This window comes from Narcine bancroftii, chromosome 1 (assembly GCF_036971445.1).
Source record: "Narcine bancroftii isolate sNarBan1 chromosome 1, sNarBan1.hap1, whole genome shotgun sequence".
Taxonomy (NCBI): domain Eukaryota; kingdom Metazoa; phylum Chordata; class Chondrichthyes; order Torpediniformes; family Narcinidae; genus Narcine; species Narcine bancroftii.
This window is the reverse complement of record NC_091469.1, coordinates 25,694,606-25,718,672: the sequence shown is the minus strand read 5'-3', so window position 1 is coordinate 25,718,672 and position 24,067 is coordinate 25,694,606. Positions and strand designations below refer to the sequence as shown.

The following is a 24,067-nucleotide window of genomic DNA, read 5'->3' as shown; positions in this document are numbered from 1 at the left end:
CCACTTTACATACTCTTTAAACACCAGGTAACCAATAATGGAGGAAGACATAATTTCCTTTTTAAATTGATTTGCTGTCTCCATTATGCCTCCACTTCACAGCTTGTTATAAATTAACCATTACCTAAACAATCTCAAGTAAATTTTTGATTGGTGGGGCTGGAGACTTGCATACCAGTTGAATTTTAACCTGAGTGACCATGAATTTTAATCCAACTTGCAGATGTGATCCACCTTACATAGAAGCAGCTTTAATGAATGGGCACAAACCAGTGTTAACTTGGAACGAAAGGTAGTTTAGAGGGTGAAATTGATAATAGTGGGGATGAAGGTGGTTCCACTTGTCAGTATCTGGAGTTAGATAAGAGGTTAGTGAGGGTATAATTGGCAAGATTCAATTTATTCTCATAGTAATAAAACAGTGTCATAGTGCATGAAATTTATTTAGGGTATAATTGGCAAGATTCAATTTATTCTCATAGTAATAAAACAGTGTCATAGTGCATGAAATTTATTTAGGGTATAATTGGCAAGATTCAATTTATTCTCATAGTAATAAAACAGTGTCATAGTGCATGAAATTTATTTTTATTTGCTGCAAGGCAGACAGATTCACCACTGGTAGGAATTGCCTAAGCACCTTTTACAATTCTTACAGTCAGACTTACAGCCAGAGAGAGAGGAGCAAAAAAGAATCCCCCCAGTGTGACCGAGTGTCTGTAGATTTGCCTCCAGCGCTTCCACAGCTCTGCAGCCACACAGAGTCCAGTCCAAACCATTGGCAACCCGAGCTCCAGATCCGAACCTCTGTCATGATCAGGAGCCCTTTGTTGCCCTTGGCACCCCTTTGCATCCTGGTTCCCCTCCAGCCAGTTCGAACCTGTCTCCAGCAGTCCACAGCCCATTGCCTCTCCCGACAGCAGTCTCCAGCAGCCCACAGATTCTGCGGGTTCCTCGCCTTGAGTTGCCAGCAGCTTGTCGCGTGCACTTGTCTCTCAGCTTCAGAGCCCCTCACTGGTCTGCTGCCATGGTCACCCTCCAGTGGGTCGTCTTCTCCGCTTCTCCTCAGACGGGGAGTGATCTTTCCGTCTTCTGGTGTCCTCCTCCAGTCCTCCACTTCCCTAGAGTCTGCAACCCCTCGTGGCTGCTACTGATTAATAGGCTTCAACCCCCGCAGCTCACTCAATGGGCCGGCCGACAGCAGTCGACTGGGCGGCTGGACCCTACTAGAATGCTTCGTCTCCGCTCTCCTCCTCTTGGCTCTGGCAGCACCGCCATTTCTCCCTTTATACTCAGCATTAAATCACCAAAACTGCATTAATCGTTCCTCTTAATTTTACTTTTGAATGGCTGCAGTAAGTCTTTATGCAGTAGGATTAACTTTGTACTCTGACCTGTTAGCAGATTGTGTCCTGAAAGCAGAATTTGCAAATATGTTGCATGGTGTCTTCTGTATTTTTCAACCTACTTAATATGGATCATGAGTGGGAGTCAGGAGTAGGTGGAAAATTTGATTTGAATAAAATGTTGAGCACATTTGTTCGACTCCATATGTTAGGGTTTAATTGAGAAATTGTACTAAAGTGAAATGGAGACACAAGAGAGACCTGGAGCAAAAAGCAATCTGCTGGAGTCGAGCAGCGTGGAACTGTCGCTGTTTCGGGCCTTAATGAACGGTTCCTCCAGCAGAATATGGTTTTTGTACAAAGGTGAATTCCTCATAAGTGTGTCACTAACTGGTAACATTACATCGAGGTTCAGAGATGTCTGGAGTAAGTTAAGTGGTTGGAATATTTTCTGTTAGGTGCGATGAACGGCCTGCTTGTTTGGATCCCCTGAGGCTACTTGTTCGGATTTAACACTATGTTCAGTATAAATTATAACCTTGATTGCTGTGGGTTTGAATTTTTTTCTTTTTTCTTTTCCTCTTGTAATATTGTATGTATTACCATTTATTGGATTTAGAATTAAGTCATTTTGCTACTGTACCAGATGTTATTATTTGTAAAAGGTGTCATTGCAATTGATTTACAGCTTTTTTTTGATAAAACTGAATAAAAATAATTTTAAAAGAAAGGAATATTTTCTGTTATTTAAAAAAAAACTTGTCCGAGGATTTTTTTTTTGTTGTTGTTAATTATTTCTCTGGCTTCTTGTTGCTACAAGCACAGATCAGAGCTGGGCATCCTGAGCAAGTGTCTTACCTCCTGAATACCCAAAACCATTCCACCAACGAGTCAGGGGCATGATAAAATACCCTCACTTGCCTGAGTTCATTTAAGTGCAACAACCCTTGAGAAGATTAAATCAATCGAGGATACAGTGGCCTACTTGATTGGGCCCCACAGATAACCCAAGCATTGATTCCCTCAATCACTGAAGTGGTATATGGGATTTACTCAAAGTTATACATACAGCTCCTTTCAGACTCGCAACCTCTAACGGCTAAAGAGACAGGGGTAGTATGCACAGGGGAGCATCACTACTTCCAGGTTCCTTCTCAGTCCCAAACCATCCTGACTTGAAAATAGATTCTTTTGTCATCTTTGAATCTACCTAACAGTGGGAGCACCTTTGCCAGAAGGACAACAGTGATTGAAGATGGCAAATCACCATGACCTTCTCAAGGCCAATCAGGGATGGACAATAAATGCTGATCTTGTTAGCAATGCCCACAGCAGAATTTGGAGCATAAAGATCATCTGGCACATCAAAAAATTGACAAAAGAATCAGAGACCAGGCAGAGAATCTTATTTTACTAGATGAGTTGTTGTGATCCAGTATGCAATGCCTGAAAGGGTGATAGACTGGTGGCTTCAAAGGGGAATTGGATACATTCTTTCAATGGAGAAACCTATGTGACTATGGAGAAAGAGCAGAGCACTGGGATTAATTGGAATGTTCTTGACAGGGTGGGGCAAGTTGTCCTCATTCTGTGCAATATCATTCATGACTTGTGTGTTCTCACCCAATGGAAGCAAAAGCCCATGACTGCCTCGCAGGACCTGAAGGGCAGTGAAAGTAGATCGAATGAGATGATACATAATTAAAAAAATAACGAATAACCTCAAGGTTAAAACATCTGAATCCAATGATTTAGTATGTTGTACTTTGTTTATACGTAGTAGATTGTTGTATCTAGTCTATATGACAATACAGTGAAACCTCATTAGAATGCAGTAGTTGGAGTCCAAGATTTCATACCATGTTACAGCTGAGTTGTGGAACAGATGCATGATTCAGGAAGCAAGAAAACAGAATAGTGTGACTCAAACCCTATAATAAGACCTTCAAACTCCACATATTAACAAACACATCTTGTAAGTGAGCTGTTAGCCACTGTTAGCCTGGCATCCTAAAATCAATGTGTGGGGTCCACAGACACCCGCGCGCTATAAGCGATTCCTCGGATTAATGAATCACGTTCTAACAAGGTTTCACTGTACTTGCAAGTTCAGACACAAGAAAGGAGATCTGCTGGTTGATGGGTTACTGTAAAATTGCCACAATGTATCAGTGAGTGGTAGAATCTGGAAGAGTTGTTGGGAATATGGGGAGAATTTTAAAAATGAAAAGAGACTAATATAGGATTAATGTACATGGGTGATTGATGGCTGGACTGTACTTGATGAACCAAATGGACTGTTTCTATGCTGTATCATTCTAGAAATGCATGATTCTGAAATGTTTTTCACAGATTCACAAACAATGAGGAATATTTTCTCCGTAGAAATGTAGAAAGTCCAGCAGCCAGGTTGTACACAACACGGTTAACATAGCGGTTAGCACAAAGCTATTACGGTGCCAGTCACCCGGGTTCGAATCCAGCACTGGCTGTAAGGAGTTGTACATTCTGCCTATGTCTGCGTGGGGTTTCTCCGGGTGCTCTGTTTTCCTCCCACCCTTCAAAAAGTACAAGGGTTACTGGTTGATTGGTGTATTTGGGTGGCACTAGTTCGTGGGCCTGTTACTGTGCTGTATGTCTAATTTAAAAAAAGTTACCACAAAGGTGTAATGTTGGAATACTATAAAATATAGGGTGGCACATTCAGTGTAGGGGTTGACACAATGCTATTGCAAAGCTAGCAACCCAGGTTTGACACTGCCGCTGTCTGTACTTTCTCCCTGTGACCTATTCCAGTTTCCTCCCACTCTCCAAAACATACAGGGATGGTAGGTTAATTGGATGTAGTTAGGTGGCACAGTTTCTATGGACCAGAGAGTCTACTACTGGGCTGTATTGGTAAAATTAAAATGAAAAAAAAAAGGTTCTAGGTGTTGGTTAAAGAGTGAACCTCTGGTTAGGATGCTGGACAATACCCATGTTCTTCGGAATAATGATTATGGAATCTATTATGTCCTGCTGAACAGTAGACAGCACATTATTTTAATGTTTAGAAATGTAGTCAATGGAGGCTCAGCAATTTTCGGTCCTGTTTAATTAATGGAATTGCACCTCTATGTATGAATGATGTATGTGGCATGTCAGGAAGTTTATGGCAACATTGCACTGGGATCATCAACCAGACCTTTGCTTTGTGGTCTTGGGACTTGAAATTGCGACCTTCTGCCTAAAAGAAAAGGTGAGGGTGCTGCTCATGCAATCACAGATGACATCCAATTAGCATCTTGTATATGAACACCTTTGAGCTGTTCCCCTATAGGACAGAACTGTAGTGGATTGTTGGTTTATAGTTCATTCGTTGACACCTGGAGCTTGGGCTACAGTAGAGTTGAAGTGAGGCTGAGGCAAGTGGAACTAGAGATCTGCTCTTGTGATTAGGACTTGAAGCTCTCAGAGAGTAGAACAGAATGTCAGGGCTGAGATGAGACTGAATAGCTGTACATTCAAGAGTTCATGTTGAGGCCCAGAGTTTATGGCAATGGTATACTAATAAGATTGATTAACTAATCCAGCCAACATCCAGTTCATGCCGGTTGCAGGGTCTTCATCCAAAATGTCAACTTACACCTTTTGCTTCCTCAGATGCTGTCTGACCCACTGAGTTCTTCCAGCATTCTGGTCTCTGCTTCAGGTTCCAGCATCTGCAATTTCTTTTGTCTCCAAGTAATGCCTGCTGGTTTAAGTCAGACTGGTCAAATAGAAGCAAGGGAGCCACTAAGTGAATCCACGGATGACCAGCGATGATCTCAATAGTCTACAGGATACATAATCCCACCATTTGTCAAGCTAATTATTACTTCAACTCCCATAATTTTTGAGTGCTGCTGTATTTCATGAGCTGCCATCTGTTACCCATGCTCATCCCCCATTTTCCTTCCCCTTTTAAATTAAGGACAGAAGATCTACACTTCCACAGCACCTGTCACATCTCTTTCAGGAAGCCAGAAAACCTTTTGTTGCTAATAAAATTCTTTTCAAGAGTAGTCATTGTTGCAGTGCTATGATTGTTGCAAGAGAAAAAGTGTTCACACCCACAATAATGACGTGAAGATGACCAGAAATTGTTATTCATTTTATTAGAAGTGTTGATTGAGTGACTAATATATGCTGGCCTGGGCATTGAAGGGAACTCCTCAGCTTCTCTTATCAAATATGGGAGTGAGAAGATGAACAGGGCTGTGGTTTGACACATCTAAAGCTACCAGCTCCAGATGCACCCTCTACACTGCCTTGTCAGATATTCCCTCAGCATTGCCCCTTTGACAGGCAAGCACCCGTTAAAGTTCTGCCTTCAGGTTCCAGCATCTGCAATTTCTTTTGTCTCCAAGCAATGCCTGCTGGTTTAAGCTCCACTTCTACAGCTGCTCCTCTGATAGGGAAGTGCAGTGTACTCTTGGCAATCTCCTTTGACACTGTTGCTCTCCCCCTGTGTTAACTCTGTCAGTGAGGCAGCCCCTCAGAACACAGTTGGAATCCAGATGCTGGTGAAAGATAATTATCTACTCCTCACAAATAAAAGATCTTCTCTGAAGCCATTTTCCAATTCAGCAAAGAACCAAGTTAATCTCCACACATCCAATGACAGCTTCACCCATCCCACTCTTCACTGCCCTGGTTTGGATACACAGATGGCCTCTGTGGTTTACAGGTGTCACACTTCAGCACTCCAGCTGTCTTCAGGCCATGGCTTGTGATTATATCACCAAGTAAGTGATTAAAAATGTAGTGGCTTCACTGGGTGCTGATTAGTTTTTTGTTAATAATGGGATTGTCCTGAAGCACGAATTCAGCATCTGACAAATATACCAGTGAGTACCCAGGTGAAAATCTTTGCGGATGAGGTACTAATGTAACACTGGAAACCTTCAGTGAAAAATTGATCCATGTAGAGAAAAGAAAGTAATTTTTAAAGAAAGCTTGATTTCTAATTTATTTGATTTCTGCATAATGTTTTTAATTAAACAGAACTCAATCTGAGAGGGGTGTGATTCTTAAATTTAGATGTTTTTTAAAAAACAGTAAACAATTATAAATTGCAACATGTGCGAAATGTTTGTAATAAAATTATCCGGCTTTGGATGAAGGTTGCATTATTTAAAGCAGAGCTATATTTCCCAGAAAATGAAGCAAGCTTTAATAAGTTAATTGAACATAATGCAGTGATTTGCTGTTTTATTCCAACCATGTTTTTCTCTTGTGAGAAGTGATATATGGTGAATATTTTTAGTTGACTGTAGTTTCCTGCCAACTGATCAATTGAAGCATTTTTATGGCTGGTACAATTCATTCTGTAAATTCAGTTCACAGTCTTGCACTGAAAAGTTCAAAGTGAGACTATCTCAAATTGCTTATTAATCATTAAGGTTTTGTTAAACTTGTATTGAACTTTGGTTAGACCGCATTTAGGGAATTTCTCTGTATGTTATTAAAAGGACATAGAGACACTGAAGAACGTGTGAAAAAAGGCACCAGATTATGCCAGAAATGACTCAAAACAATGTTTCTGATCTTTGACTCCAGAAAGGATTGAGCGATGACTTAATTAAAATGTGTGGGGTATCCAAAAGGTAGCCACAAAATGGGGAATTCAGAAGAAACATAATTTGCAGAACATGGAACTTGCTCCTGTGCAGATTGTTAAGGCAAAAAGCTCTGAAATGCATTTAAGAGAAAGTAAGGTAAATACACAAAGGGTTGGGAGGGGGAAGTGAATTGTTGTTTGGGTTGGAAGAAGTTTGAAAACAGAAATGAACCAGAATTGTCTCCACATTGTGGACATTTGACTGTATGCACTGTTTTTTTTTCTCTCCAGTGCGACATAAATAATAGAATTTTTCTGGGGTGAATGTAACAGTGATCATTTCTCCCCAAAGCGATGTTGCGCTGTCACAGATGATGCCAAATTAATCTTTGTACATCCATGTGAGCCCCTCCTGTGGCAACTTTCAATTCATAGACATGACTCTTGCTGATCTCAGTTGGGCCAATAAATAAGAATTAAGGGTTAATTTGGTTGCCTAGTGTGTCCCACCCTCCCTCCCTTCCTCCCTCTGGAAGCGTTGCACATGATGCTTGACCTGAATTTCACTGTTGATTTCCAAACTCTGAATATTGCTGGATTGTCCATCCAATATATAACTCGCAGATTTGTTTTAAAATGTCCATTTTTATTTTGCAATAATCGACTGGGATCCTGGAAAATAAACAGTGAAAACCGTTGCTTTAAAAATACAATTCACATTAAAACAGCACATTTAAAACTAAATAGCTGCAATGATTACTGGGCGGAAATGTTTTTGCAGAAACTTGAATACCATGTTGCGTATTTTAGGACTCTGAAGCTGATGACATTTGAGGGGAGACGTGTTTAAACCCGTCAACATCCAAAGCCTTTTCTCGGTCGTCAATTTCACGAGGCAGCTGGATTCCTGGGATTCGCTCAACTTGGAACTTTTGCAAGGTTTGGCCTTTTTTTGCTCTCATTTTGAGCCAGGTTTTTGCAGTTGTTTGCTAACACTCTCTGCAGCTTGTGTAGGATGGAAAGGATGGTGCCATTCCTCTAGCATGGCTGAGTTAATCATGCGAGCCACTGCTGCATGTAAATCCTGGGCTGTACTGATTTTGTGGAGGGGTGTGTGGTGGTGTTAATTTCTTTTAATTTTCCCTGAACTCTGATTTATTAGTTTCATATGAATGAAATGTGGGGATCAACTGTGAAGAATTGACCAAATTGGTAAGGAGGAAGCCCATTCATGTTCTAATTGAGGGAGGAAACATAACAGAGCAATGGTGAAAGGGGGGAGTGGGTTGTGAATAGGTTTGGTTTAGAAGGTCTTCAGGAATAGGTCCAATCTCAGATAATTCCAGGGTGGATTGAAAGATAACAATTTGTGCATTTCAATAAACTTGCGTTTCATTCTTTTAAACCTAAGGAAGTCCAGCTTTGGCTCTCTTAACCTTTCCTCAACAAATCTTACATTCCAGGAATAAATTTGGCAATTTTTTTCCTGCACTCTCTCTGTTAAGAGTGAATCCTTCCTGTGTAGGAAGGCCAGAGCTATGAATAATCTTGTGGATGTGGCTCAACATGGCATTAGGTAAATGAGCATGGTGCCCCCATTCAAAATCCTCTAGCATTGATGCCCAGTATATTATTTGACCTTCTAGCTGCTTTTTGTCTTGTTAACTTTTGTGAATTTGTGTCAGTGAACACCTTTCAGTTATTAGTTTCAGCTTTGTATTCCCTTCATTACATTCTTGCCATTCACAGAGCCTGTCTCCATCACCCTGAATTTTCAATGCATTCTTAGAACTTGGAGATCTTAGAATAGTGCAACACAGTGGAACAGGCTCTTCTGCCCACAATGCCTGCGCCAAACATAATGCCCAAATTAAGTGCAAATTCTGCTGCTTGCACATGTTACCTATCCCTCTATTTCCTGAATAAACATCTATCTAGAAGCCACATAAACACCACTCTCAAGGCTTCCACCACTGCCCCTGGCAGCCCATTCTACGCAGTCACCACTGTCTTGCCCTGTGCACATCCTTTAAACTTCCCACAGCAAAAGATTAGAAATAGACCACAGTCTTCATTGAGAAAGCATGATACCAAGTACTTTTGGGAAAAAAACATGTATTTTAACAGGGAGCACATAGGTTACAGTAGGCTGATTATGAGCAGAAACGTTGATCAGCCCTGCCCAGAAGACTAGAATCATACAGCAGGGAATGATGACGATTCAGCCCATTGCGCTTGTGCCAGTACGTTCAATAAAGTTCTCCATTCATTCCTGCATCCCTACTCTTTCACAGTCCCTTCAAGTGTTTATCCAATTCCTTTATCCAAGTGTTTGTCCCTTCAAGTGTTTATCCAATTCCTTTTTGAAAATTGTTATTGAATTTACTTTGTTTGTCCTGTAAGGTCACACTTTCCAGATCTGAACAACATGCTGTGAGTAAATAAATTATTTGTGAGAACCTTGTAGAAGTCAGCATTAATTTTTTTTACACTAGTTATTTTGTCGTTCAATAAAATCTGTGTCCTATTTTTATGTTTAAAATAACTTTCCATCAGAAGTGCTTGGTATACAGTGTATAAAGTATGAAGTAATTAAATGTAAGCTAGAGTTGACAAATGCTTTGAATCAAGTGAATATCTAGTCAATATATTCTCTCTCTGTAAATTTTCCCCTACAGCAGCTCTCCCATCCTGCCTGCTCTTCTCCACCCAGTCCCTTGCTTGTTCCCTCTGCCCTGTTGTCTCTTGCTCAGGAGCTAAACCTGTCCATAGGGGTTCTGTTGAATTTCTTCGACACGTCGTCAGTTTACTTCTGTTATAAAACAAATGGCTCAAATAATTTGGTATTCATTTTGCTATAATTTCATGAGCGAGAGAGGTTTGTAGTTGAAAACACCAACACCTTTTAGATTGTTCTCATGGCTTTCAAATCCTGTTGAATTCTAGTGACTTTCTATGCTGTGCCTGTGAGACCCCTGTGATTCTCTGGCAAGTTCTGGGTTACATTTGTCATGACAGGTGATGTCATGACAAGTTGATGCATTGTGTAGGAAGTTGCAATTTGTCATGTGCTGTAATGCGATCGTCAAAAGGGGAGAGGCCAAATCTCCTACCATTTGCTGGGACGAATTCAACAAGTTTTCTCTCATGTACCAAGCCTATTTCAATTTGGCATCCTGGATTAATAGGTTATTTCCAGCTGGTCCCAGGACTGAATACTTTGTGGGTCTCTGAAACATTTAGGAGGGGAACTGGATATCGCCAGCAATCCCCAGTAGAGTTTGCTCCCAAGGTCTGTCTCCTTGACTCTGAGTTAATCTTTTTTTTCATTTCCCATTGGCACTCATGTCTTTGGACATCCGGAGAAATCCCCTGTTTAAAAACATACTGTCTGCTTCCTATCCAGCACGCCCCTTAAAACCTCCCTCTTTAAACAAGATTTGCAATTGTGAATTGTTTTACAAAAACAAAAGAAAATGCTGATGCTGGAAATCTGAGACCAAAAAAAAAATCCTGGAAGTAGTCAGCAAGTTAGACTGCATCTGTAGGAAGAGAAATGGAGTCCATGGTTCAGGTCAGAGAACCTCATTCGCTATAGTAAAGGAGCTTGTAAAGCCAGAGAGTGGGTGGGGAAGGGGTTGCTCCAGATAGGGTAAAACCAGTGTGACCAAGGTTATTTGGTCAATGAGTGAACAGGAGCAGCTAGGAGTTAGAGCAGAAACAAAGTGCAGAGCAAGAAAACACACCCAGCAGGTCAATTTTCTGTGTAAAACTGGGATGGCAATTAAAAAAAAATCTCTGTAAGAATGAGGAATGTAATGAGAAGCTCAAATTGATGTGGCTCTGGAGCAACATTCTATTGGAGAATTTAGGAATGTTAATTCTAAAGGGAAAAAAATCTGATGGAGAATTGAGCAGGTAGAACAACATCAATACTTCTACCCTGCTTCTGCACATAACATTATCTGTCAACTTGACTGAGGTTGACTCTTAGCTCTGTATTAGGAAGGAGTGGGTATCAGTCCCACATAGACACAGAATCTATAATGGCATTCAGTTGTATTGCTGTGAGGAGTGCTACACTGTCAGAAGGGCTTCCGAAGATGCAATAAACCAATGTCCCTTCTTCTCTCTCATATATTTGCATCAATTTGTTGCCAAAACCTGTTCTTCTATCAACAACAGTTAAACCAACGTTGTTGTGCCAATGAACTTGCTGCAAAATCTGTTGTACCTCAGTGTCTTTCTTACAATAGGCACTTTCAGGTGGCCAATTGACCCATTTGTAACGTTTGTAAATGCAGCTGTGGGAAGGCCACGTGAATCTGCAGGAGGCGCCTGCAAGGCGAGTTTGGTAATCCTCCTCCGAGAGGGATAATCCCCGTAGCACAGTGGCCTCCCCAGCCATCTGAATGCAGCCTAAAAGAGGCTGCATTCAGATGACAGTCAGCTGGTCAGTGCCTGACAGTTCCTCTCCCAGTCCCCACACTGTCGGGTGGCCGGCGCGGGCTGTCAGCATGGGGACGTCCTCACACTGATCCCGCTGCCCCACTCTCTCCCCACTCACGAATTAAGTCCCCATACCGTTGGGGGGCTGGCGCAGGCTGTCCCCACACTGTCGGGTGGCCGGAGCAGGCTGTCCTCACACTGATCCTGCTGCCCCACTCTCTCCTCACTCACGGGGCTGGAGCAGCCAGCAGGAGAGGAGGCTGGAGCCTCCTGAATTGACAGCCCAAGCGACAGGAGCTGGAATGCGCTCAGATGCGCATCCCGGAGCAGCTGACCTTTCAGGTGGCCAGCACTGCAGTTTCAACGCTGCCACCTGAACTTCAATTTAAAGGGCCACTTCTGCTTCTTCAGGCACATTCTTAGCAGAGAATGCACCTGAAAAAACTCAAAGGACAACTCCTTCAGAAATATTGGTCATAAATCACTCTTCCTGAGGTTGTGAAAAGCATAATATAAATGCAAGATTTCCTTGCTCTCTCATTCTCCCCTTCTTCCCCCCCTTTGCTCAATCTATTTCAGATACATGTCCTTGCCATATTTTGTCAAGTCAGTTTCTTGGGAATTAACCTTAAGAAGTAATAATTTCTTATCCTGGCGTGTTCCCTTAAATTGTATGTAATAATTAGACTGGTTTTCAGCTAATGGAAGACTCGGGGATTGTTGCTGAAAGCAAATAGATTGTGTCTCCTGTGGTTAAGAAACATAAGAAAGTGAAATGCTACATTTACAGGACTGGTTCAGTGTCATAAGGTTATAATTACTTATAATGTAACTTCCTTGTGATCCAGACCAGACTCTTTACAATCTCCCAGATGACACATTGTCATGCATATGAATTAACTGCTTTATATAATCAAATTCATATTATAATTTACAGTTACTTCATTCATGGTAAGTTTCATGGCTTGATAAGATAGACACAATGGTAATGAAATTCATTCTTGAGTGCTTTTTGCACACCTAGTTGTAGAATCATTAGCTTTTGTAAAGGAAATCCAGCAGCATAAAGCCGCCACTATATTGCTTGTGTGTGACGCAGGATGATTTCTACCCCAGAAGATTTGCAGCTAGTTGGAGCAAAAGGAGAGGTCTTTAATGTACATAAATTACCAAGAAAATAAATAGGAAATTCAGAGAAAACGTATTTACCCATGGAGCAGAATGTGGAATTGTGACACAGATGACTTGATATGAATTGCAGAAGTGCATTTGAAGATGGAAAAGGGAAGTCAGATGAGGAAGGATGACAGGATACAGGAGTGGACCTACTATGTCTTCCTAAACTGAGTATGCTTTAAAGGTCCTGTGAATAATGATGGCATGAAAGCAGAGGGGTTATCACCACTGAAAACATTTATCCATTGATCATTATCTCCCAATAGACAACTTGCCCATTGGTGTTTATCTGAATGCACTGTATTCAAATTGAGTGCTGTGTTTCCCTGAGTAACACAAAGCTTTACAAAAGTGCTTTTCGAATGCAAAATACTTTGTGACATCATGGAAGGTGCTATATGAATGCAATTTCCTATTCTGGGCCTTTTTTTTGTTGCAACCAGCAGTTGGGACAGGGAGCTTTCATGTGTGTGGATCATGAACATTAAGGAGTGATCTGCTGCACTTATGTCTTCTCATTAATTGTTTTGGAAGTGCAAGAAGGGGAATCCACTTGAAATATTTGAAATAACTCATCTTGTTTGCAAATATCTAGAGCTCCAAAGGGTCACCTCCTACTCCACCTCTCAAACATGATTTATCAGTGCCCATGAGATATGCTCCATGTGGTATCAAATCAAAATTGGTTTTAAAGCGATAACATACTGCGTCAAGCCACTTGCCTGGATATGGTACTGGGCAATCAATGCTAATCGGCTGCATTACCATTAATTCAAGAACTCTTATCATCAGATTGTTTGCAGATCCTCTCCTTTTGACTGGGAAGCAGAGACCTGGACTATAATTTTTGAAGAGATTACACTGCATGTGACCAGACACTTCTGTGTCAGGCTGTGTTAGGAGCTCTCAGTTATATCCATTCTCTGATAACCAAATGTCTTTGCACACAATGTACTGATTGTGTGGCGTAGAGTCACGATGATACAGCCAAAGAAGGAGGCCATTCAGTTCATCGTGTGCGATCCTTTGAGGATTGGTCCAATTAATCTCTTGGCTTTGTTCTTAGTCCTACAAACACCTAATTTTTCTATTCAAATTTGTTTGATGTCTGCCACTGAATCCACTTCCTCTACCTTTTCAGGCTCATGTTTCAGCTTGAGTCTTTGTGGGGAAAAAAATAATTATTTCCTCATAGCCAGTGATCCTTATGCATTTTGTGGCGCCACAGCAGAAGCAGTGTAGTGGGATCTAAATCTGCAATGGCTGGAGATAGGAAAATGATTGTGACAGGATCATATTGATGGTAGATCACCAGAGGTGTAACAGATGAACAAATCTCCAATTACAGTAAATAATGCTGAAAGTGTTATTAATTTGAATTGTACTGTTTATTGTCACATTTACCAAGTTACAATAAAAAGCTGTTTACATGCTATCCAAGCAAGTCAAACCTGTACTGCTCATAGAACAATAATAATAAATAAATGAATAATGTGTGGGGTGGTAGAGCTACAAAGTCACACAGTGCAGGATTCAGAGAAACATTAAAAACATCTTTTGCCAGTGATAGATCCATTTAAAAGCCAGAAAAAATTTAAAGCTTTGAGTTTGATCAAAGGCACATGGAATCCGAGGACACATGGGAAAGTTGATCACAGAGAGTTCTCCAATTAGTTCAACTTCCTGAGGAACAAGAATGATTTTAAATTCTCTCCTCCTTCACTCCTCTTCTTTTTTGAGACACACCTTTAAACCTCGTACCTTGCGCAAGTGTTTGTTACCTTGATGGCTTGGTGTCACATCTCATTCGGCATTCCTTCTTATGAACTCTTGGCATGTTTACCAGATTGAAGGTGCTATATAAATTCACATTGTTTTTGTTACAAAAGCTAGAGTTTGTATTAGCAAAGTACTAATTTTGCTGGCCAAATGATGGATTTACTGTCCAACCCCAATTGGCCCTGAACGACTGAGGCATTTGGGAGTCAACCACATTGCTGTTGGTCTGAGTGTGTAAAGACTGGGTTTTCTACACGTTGGAGGACAAAATAAGCTTTTGCCTATTACTTATATCAAAATCGTCATTTCATGGGTGTCATTGTTCAGTGTAGATTTTGATTAAATTCCAGTTTTAATTACTTGAACTTAAATCCATCAGGTGCTATGGTGGGATTTGAACTCTGTCCAGACATTTGTCTCCTAAAAGACAGAGATGGAGGTAAGATGTGTGGAGGGAAAGGATAGGTGGAATGGAGAGAATGGTTTAAAACAAGACTCCAGTGAATGCTATTGATCATCTTCTAGTGAAGAAAGCCTTGGTAAGAAAACTTCCTGCAGTCATATAGGGATCGCAAGAAATTCCTGGAATTGTGGCTTTACTCAAAACAAAATTTCCACATGAACTGAGCACACGAATCCAAAGATTGGGAAAGATGGAGCTTAATCCCTGCTTCAGACAAATCTTGTGTGAAGCATGTTGGATGAATCTTACATTGGGCTTGGCCACAATGTCAAACCTTTGCCTTGGATTCAAAGCGTTCTTGGTTCAAGCCCTGCTCCAATACATTGAGTACCGATTCCACAGTAGAACATCTGAAGATGCTGTATTTGAGTGCAATACAGACATCTTTTACAAATTGATGAACTCCTATAGTTGCCTCGTTTACATCACTTCACACTCTGTGGATTCTACAGGTAGACCCTGACTTACGATGGGGTTCGGTTCCGGGACCCCCATCGTAAGTCGAAAAATAACGCACTACCATTTTTTTGTAATTAAGTGTTGAAAACCATTATTCAAAAACCATTTACACTGAAAAAAATTAATGTACACAGCACCCAGGGAGTGGACCCGTTGTCAGGACCGCAGAAGTGCGGGCGACCTGGGCAACAGGAGTTCAGATGTGCGGGCGGCCAGGGAGAGGACCCGTGGTTGGAAGCTCGGGTGTGTGGGCAGCCTGGGCAACAGGAGTTTGGAGGTGCGGGCTGCCAGGGAGAGGACACTGAAAATCTTTACAGTATTCAGAAGCTGCAGAGGCTGCTAGAGTGGTTGCATCACAGCATATGCTGAACGCTACTCTTGTGTAATGTTGCAATCGCCCAGTATCACGAGAGAGTCGCATCACTGTGTCACGTATCGCAACTGTGGGGAAACAATGGAATTTAAAATTGAATGTACGGATTGTGACCATTGTAACTTTAAAATATCGTAAGTCGGAATATCATAAGCCAGGATCTATCTGTATTTCTTTTTCTCATTTCCTTTGTCTCTATCAGATCTGCTCCCAGGATGATGTCTTCTATTCCATATCATCCAAGACATACACCTCCTTCAAAAAACCTGGCTTCCCCTTTACTGCCATCAACTCAAATCTTACCAACATCTCAATTTCCCACATATCCACCCACCATGACCCCCTCTGCCCCAAGATGCAACAGGGACAGGCTTCCCCTTGTCCTCACTTACCACCCCAACAGCCTCTGCAACCAACATATTCCTGTTTTTGCCAGTACAACATTATCCCGCCACCAGACACCTCTTCATCTCTCCACCTTCTGCAGAGATCGCCCCCCCCCCCCCGTGACTCCCTCATCCCTTCCCACTAATTGCCCCCTCGTCAGCTACCTTGTGACTGCAAGAAATACTATCTGCCTGACTCTGAACGGATTGGAGCAGAGAGTTCCACAGGAGCTCCAAAGCCATCTTGACCTTGATTCTCGAGTCTTTGAAGGATCTTCCTTCTCTGTTTTGGAGAATTACCTTTAGTTCCACTTTTAGCGTTCATTAAATTGTTCTCAATACAAGTGTATTGCTGTTGGTACCAGATAAATCTTTGGTAAAGTTTTAGAGTTTGCACAATGACAATACCTGGGGGGGGGGGAAATGAAGTTCAATCATTCAGTAGCTACATAACATGTTGAGTCCCAGTTTGAATTTGGCAAGTTTATTTAACTGTTAATCACATAAAAATCATCTGTTAAATTTGAAAGAGTGTTCACAGGTTTTTGTTGCTATCAGTTTGCAGCTGTGTTTAAGCAATAATCTGTGAGGCTTTACCGATGTCAATAATGATCCTATGCCAGGTTTCAGAACCAGAATAGAGCATTTTATCATTAAACTACAATTGAGTTGAGACTTGTGAGTGAGGTTAGGGACAACAATTTCCCCAGCATTGCCTGGCTGACCAATGAGATGCTTGATGTGAACTGATCATGAATCCTTGCATGCCAGCCTACTGCGACAAGGGTTGCTCAAGCTTGTTGAGGAAAGTTGAATGTTGGCCACTGAATTCGAAGGAACTCAGTGTCAAGGGCAGAGATGGATCTTCTCATGGCTGTGCTCCATAAATTCTCCCTGCATCTTCACTTTACACATCTTATTGTCCTGTCTTTTGTTAGAACTGATTAGAAAGGATAAGAATTTGCCAAGGGAGCCAAAACAGGAGGTAGAGGATGATTGGGTCTGAGATGTCCAAAGGGTACTTTAATATATTGATGATCTTGAGCAGAAGATAAATAAAGGTTGACCCGTAAGAATGGAGAATATTGGAAATGTTAAATCTGGACTATCACAGGTCCAAGAGGAGCTCATTCAGATCCTCAATGAATAAGATTATTGCTGATCTATATTTCAGATCCACCCACATGCCTTTGTCTTAATGTCATCATATGATTAAAAATATTTTTCGATCTTAGCTGTGCAACATTCCACTGCCCCCAGCTCTTGTAGCTTATAGTGTTGCGTGGATTTGTTGGGGGAGGGGGTGGTTGTTGCTGATTGGAGGAAGAGTTCCTCATTTCCACTACCCCCAAGTTAAATTTCTTTTTGATGTCAACTGTGAGCAGCTTAGCTTTAATTTTGTCATCTCCCCACAGGATTAGAGCAAGAGATGTCTTTCAGCTCATTGTCTCTTTAATTACGATGTGTCAACCCCACTCCTGTTTCCTCCTTAGACAAGGCACTATTAAGTATTTGAGAGGACATTGTTCAAGACTTGCCTCTCTGGGTAATTGGCAGCAGGTCCATAGACTGTGGTTGATTAATGTTTATCTACAAGCATTGCTATATCATAGGTGTGGCAGACTCAAAGTGCGAGTTAGTCTTATCTAGCTTGCTAAGATTCTATCTGCATTTAATGAATAACGAATGAGTTTGGTTTGAATTTCCTCTGGTAAATTAATTTGTGAACAAAGAACATTAAGAAATATTGAGCAACAGGCAACTTTAATGCAACAGATCGTACCAGAGTAGGCTCAATGATTTTAAATTCCAATTAGGAATGATCTGCTGTGACCTAGAAATTCACTTGTAAAGTTGGAAGCATGCCCTGCACACCCGGGCTAGTCACTGCAAAATTCTTTTCTTTTTAAAATATTTTTATTGAGTTTAATAGAGAACGTATACACTTAATCATCCAATAAATAACATGAACCATATCATATACATAAAAGGGATAGAATACAGATTGAAAACAAATCCATAATTCTTTTCCTAACTTAATCTTTTCTAAAACATTGAATCTAGGATTGGATTAAATTAACAATTTACACATTCTTCATAACATATCTAAAGGTAATATTGAAAACTTGAGACAAAAAGAACTTTATTTTAGAGTAAGTTATAAATAAAATTCCCTTATTTTAAAAAAAAGGAATGTATACGTCTCAGAAAAAAATTCTTCATCTTCTTTAATATGATCCATGTTTGCAATTCTCAGTTAAACAAATCTTTATTCATAATTTCCTAAAAAGATAAAAAGGAAAAAAAACATAATCAAACCCTTCCCTCTAAACAAGGTTAACTGATATAAATAATAAACATATGAATCGAATATCAACCTCCAGAAACTAGACAGCGCATCTCCAAAGCATCCAAATGTCTTAAATATTTAAATTGTGATAGTAATCCATGAATGGACCCCACATCTTATGAAAATTAAATTTACATTTTTATTGTTATATCTGATTATTTTTCTAAACTTGGGTAAGACATGATATTGTGTAACCATTGAATAGGAGCAGGACAAGTGTTGTATTTCCGTTTCATCAAGATTTGCTGGTCTAGCTATCGAGGAGGTAAAAGCTAAAATTCACTTTTGAGTTGAAGTCAATAATATGTCCTCTTCTTGACCAAATAAAGCAATTAATGGGCATTGTTCTAATTTGATCTTAAATTCACTGCAAACTTCAGCAGTGCCCAAGGCCAGGGACAGCTATTTTGTAGTTCACAGCTTCAATTCAGACCTTGGCTGCTGTTTGTGTGGAGTATGCATGTTTTCTGTGCCTGCAAGGATGTCATGTGGGTGATCTGTTTTCCTCCCATGTGCCAAAAACATGCCATTTGTTAAGGTAACTGCCCACTGTAAATTGTCCCAAGTGGAGGTGGTCTGTGGGAAAATTGTGGGTGGGGTGGAGGAGGTATTAATGCGTTACAAATTGAGAATATGTTATAGTAAAATAAGTGGGGGAATGGGTTTGTTTTGTGAGTGGCACAGAATCAATGGTCCAATTGGTTTCCTTCTTTGTCCTAAGGAAATGTATATATAAAATTAAAAACCAGGTTGGATCTGGTGGGAAGAGATTCCATGGCCACATTTTTGGATTGATAGAGAAATTGGACATAGTCAAGTTGCACTCGAGAAATGAGTGAAATTTCAGATACATTCTGATGAAATAAAAAACACCATGAAATTCATTTTATTGATAAGGCTTGGGTTACAAAGTTAAAAATTAACTTGCAAGATGGTTACCGCATTATTTGTACTTGCTGTTGGAGAGACACTGGTTAATAGAAATGTGTGCAAACTCAGGCTTTAATTGGCTGGATTTGTGGTTTAAAATGATTGTGAAGCTCTTAATAAAGATATTTTATTTACATGAATTAGGAATAGATATCAGGAGTTTTATGCAAAAGTGAAGTACAATCAGTGCTGGAAGTTTGAATACCGGTAAATGCAAAAGAGGTAAATGTAAGGGTCAACCTCTGGATTTGTACAATATATCTGACAGGATTAAAATTATATTTGTTACTTCATAAGACATTTAGTCAAGTACATGGGAAACGTTTAGAGGGATGTTGGCCAAAAGCAGGCAAACATAGGGTTGGTTAGCTAGACAATTTGGTCAGTTGGGATAAATTGGGGAAAAGGGCTTATTCCCTTGCTCTAAATTTAACTCTTAAGAGTTGTATCAAATGGAAGTAAAACCCAAATTACTCAAGCATATGTGGGGGTTCAGGTATCTAAAAGCTACACCAATGGGAATTTTTATGTAGCAATTTAAAAGGAATAAAAAAAGGGTAGGGAGGCAGACGTTTGGGAAGAAAATTCCAGAGATTTGAGCCCAACCAGTTGAAGGCATTGTCATATACATGAGGATGAATAATTTCTGGAATGAGTGGATTAGAATTGGAGGACTGCAGACATCAGTTGTCAGTACAAAGATAAGGAGGATTAAGGCCATGGATGGATTTGAGGAGGAGAATTTTAAAATTAACTAGGACTCCAGTGGTAGGATTTTGTTCTGAGGTTGGCTGAAGTTAGCAGATATTTAGATGAGCTCATGTTTGCAAGATGAATGAAGTAATAACTAAGGCAGGGACAGGGGTTAGATGAGCTGTGAAAGTAGCAGAACTGGGTGATAGTATGCAGATGGAAATAAGTAGTCTTTATAATGATGTGGGTGAAAAAGGGGGGGGGTGCGGTAGGTTGATTATTGACAATTAGGGAAAAACAGAGAGGTCACAAGGAAGATCGATCTGTGATGGGAAAGATGGCAGAAAGATTAAATGATTAGAAGAAATGGTGTCACAAAATAGTAGGCCATGGTATTGGAGCAAGTAAGGGAAGAAAAGATGGATCTAGAGAGCGTATAAATTGGAACTGTAGAATACTTGAGTGCAGAAAGCTCTGATGTGCTTTTTTGAATGATTGAAATTCTGTACCAGAGCTTCCAAGTGGTTCTGCCTCTGAGTGCCATTATTTTTTTGTGAGAAGCGAGTATGGTGCTATGACAGAAGATGCTGCTGTGTCACTTTGCACTGCCACATTAGGGTTAGGTTGTAAGCTTGGGTCTATGTTAGGGTGTTCCTGTAATTTGTCTTAAGTGTGATGGCCCAGGGAGTCTGTTGTGGGAATTGGTGGTGTTGTGGGGCTTCTATTTGGGTTGTCTTTGAATGGGGTTGAGTCTGGTCTGGGTAAGGGTGTCTTTATTCTCTCTGGTTGTGTCCTGGCTTGGAGAGTCTACATCAGACAGTGCTTGTTGGAGTTTGCTGTCAGGCCTAGAAGGCCCTTGTGGGATTGATTTTGGGTTGTTGGGTGTTTAGGATAAGGTGAAGTCTGGGTAAGCTTGCCTCTGTGATTCCTGATTGTGCCCTGGCATGAGGGGGTCTATCCTAAACAGTCCCTGGCAGAGTTGGCTGAATGGACTTTGGGCTCATGTGGGATTAATTTTGGGTTGTTTGGGGGTTAGGGTTAGGGTTAAGTCTGGGTAAAGGTGTATTTACGGGTTATATGTGGAAATACTAATGGGGAGTTTAGTACCAGTTGTCAGGAATATTAAAAGGTGTGTTACTGTTCAAATATACATCATTGACTTTTAACACATTTTGGATAAAAAAAAGGTATAAAAAGTGCTCTAGCAAAATAAGTCCTTTTATGAGATCAATTGAAGGCAGATGAAATGTTGCAAATTACAACAAATTCTCAAAGTCTGGCCCAGTGCTAAACAAGCCTATTTAAACATTTGTTTTACATCAACATAGTCCTTTTGTAACACTTAACCATTTACCACCCAATTGTGTTTGCTAATGTCCTAAGCTCCAAATGTGTTAATCATTTAACATTTACAAATTAGCAACATGGATTGGAGTCCTATTGGAGGGCAGACATCTGCAGGGAGGTTGGAACAGATCTAGTATATTCATTGTGTTTGTGCACAAAGGTTAGTTGGCAGCTTCACTGTTTGAATGTGAACTGATTGGAAACACTAGGCACTTTCAGGCAGAGTAAATACTAGTCCAGCTGCGCTGGATGGGTCACGTCTCCAGAATGGAGGACCATCGCCTTCCCAAGATCGTGTTATATGGCGAGCTCTCCACTGGCCACCGTGACAGAGGTGCACCAAAGAAAAGGTACAAGGACTGCCTAAAGAAATCTCTTGGTGCCTGCCACATTGACCACCGCCAGTGGGCTGATATCGCCTCAAACCGTGCATCTTGGCGCCTCACAGTTTGGCGGGCAGCAACCTCCTTTGAAGAAGACCGCAGAGCCTACCTCACTGACAAAAGGCAAAGGAGGAAAAACCCAACACCCATCCCCAACCAACCAATTTTCCCCTGCAACCACTGCAATCGTGTCTGCCTGTCCCGCATCGGACTTGTCAGCCACAAACGAGTCTGCAGCTGACGTGGACTTTTTACCCCCTCCATAAATCTTCGTCCGCGAAGCCAAGCCAAAGAAGAAAGAAAGAAATACTAGTCTGTAAAGGCGGAGGTTCTTCACCCTTACACCTAAATACTTATCTCTCTGAATGCGCTGTGGGCGGCTCCAAGGCACAGATCCCAACCCTTCTCAGAGAAAGATAATCGGCAGAGTGTAGTGCTCCACCGACTGACCTGCATGAACAGCCACTGCAAGGGGCTGATTAGGGGCAGGCTGATGAAGCAATCAGCCTGCGGACCCATCTCTCCACTCACCCCTCTCCCTTCATGAACCCCTTAAGGCAGGGGCAGCGTGGGCCGGTGGGGCAGTGGGAGCCATCAGGGGGCGGCTGGTGCAGGCTATGACAGCCTCAATGGACCTTTGGGGTCACACTCTGTGGCTCCAAACATGGCAGAGAAATGTCTGTCTTCACTACCCTTAATTCCCATGCAGCTGGAACCGCTCTGTGGTTCCAGCTGCATGGGGGTTTATGGGATGATGGCCATTGCTTTGCTGCATATTTATGTTGGGTGGGTTGCCCCACCTCCATTGGGTCCAGAGGGTACTACGAGATGCCTCTTGATATGATTTTAGGGTTGCTGTCTGAAAGGTAAGTTTTAAGTCCTGTAGCCAAGCCTCCAGCGGAGGCCTGACATGAAATGGCCTACTGCCACTCTGATGCAAACTCTATCTGACATAAGGAGTGGACAACCTCCCACATTACTCACTCACCTGCTCCGTCAAGGTTCCCCTGTGGGAAAATTTGCAGGTCATAAATTGGGCTCGACAACCTTTGCAACCAAAGTGGAGACAAGTCTCTACAACTGCCTGCTTCATCCTTGATCCAAAGGGCTTCTGAAGAAAATGATGAACAAATAATCAAAAGTGGTTCTATAATTCAGAATTAACATCCGTCTCCTGATTGTTATCAAGCCCATGGAATTATTTAGGGAAGGTCAATCACACCATTGTGTTGTATTTTCATTTTGAAAGTGTTCTCTTATTCCCTTTCTTACGTCCCCAGCAGGCCAATTTTTTTAAGTTATCTTGTTCTGTTTCGAGAGTTCATTTGAACCTGCTTCCCTTTTTCTACAAGTCTTGCATTCCAGGTACAAGCAAGTTGTTATGTTTTGTTTTAATTTCACTCCTGGTTACAACTTCAGGGATCTAAAATAAAATAAGACAGAAAGTGCTGGAAATACTCAGCAGGTCAGGCAGCATCTGTGGGAAGAGACCCTTCATCAGAAGTAAACTAGATGGCTGTAGATGCTGGGGTTTGGTGGAGTACCCAAAAGTTCTGGAGAAATGCAGCAGGTCGCACAGCATTTAGGGGAGGTAAAGGGTAACCAACATTTCAGGCCTGAGCCCTGAAGTTAAAGCAGATGTCCAAGTTAGAAGGTGTGGGGGGGAGCACAGACTAAAATGATAGATGGATGCAGGTGGGGCAGGAAAGGAGAGAAAGGGAAGATAACAGAAGAGGCCAGAGACCTAAGAAAGATATCACACTGACAGGAGAAGAAAGGGAGGTGGTGGGGAGCTAGAACAGTGGTTCTCAACCTTTTTATTTTCACTTACATCCCACTTTAAGTAATACCTATGCCATCGGTGCTCTGTGATTAGTAAGGGATTGCTTAAGGTGGCATGTGAGTGCGAAGGGAAGGTTGAGAATCACTGCTCTAGACCCAATTGTTACTGAAATATTTTGCTTGAGAAAAATTGTCATTGGCCCATTTCTTTTGGAGTTACGAAACCGTGCACATAATGAGTCACTGAGGTATGATTAAAACAGTGGTTTTCAAATTTTTTTTTCCACCCACATACCACCTTAAGCAATCCTTTACTAATCACAAAGCACTGATGGCATTAGGGAATACTTAAAGTGGTATGTGAGTGGAAAGAAAAAGGTTGAGAACCACTGAGCTAGAGGGAGACAGAAGGATGAGAGAGTGACTGGAGATGTGAGTAAATGGAAATTGGAGAAGTTGATATTAATGCCATCTGGTTTTAGATGGCCGAGCTGGAACATAAGGTGTTGTTCCTCTAATTTATTGGTGGCCTCAATTTGGCAGGACATGAGCCTTTGCACAGCCAGTTCA

At 41.3% G+C, this 24,067-nt stretch overlaps 1 protein-coding gene across 8 annotated transcripts in view; it reads left to right on the top strand.

Annotated features, from left to right (window-relative positions):
- Nucleotides 1-24,067, top strand: part of coro2aa (coronin 2Aa) — a 165,357-nt gene that overhangs the window by 55,295 nt on the left and 85,995 nt on the right. For 7 of the 8 annotated variants that reach the window (XM_069922789.1, XM_069922794.1, XM_069922802.1 and 4 more), the window contains one exon: nt 7,738-7,866. The exons of the other annotated variant lie outside the window; for it this stretch is intronic. The gene's annotated coding sequence lies outside the window, so the exon portion shown is untranslated. The remainder of the gene's footprint in view (nt 1-7,737; nt 7,867-24,067) is intronic. 8 annotated transcript variants of the gene reach the window in all.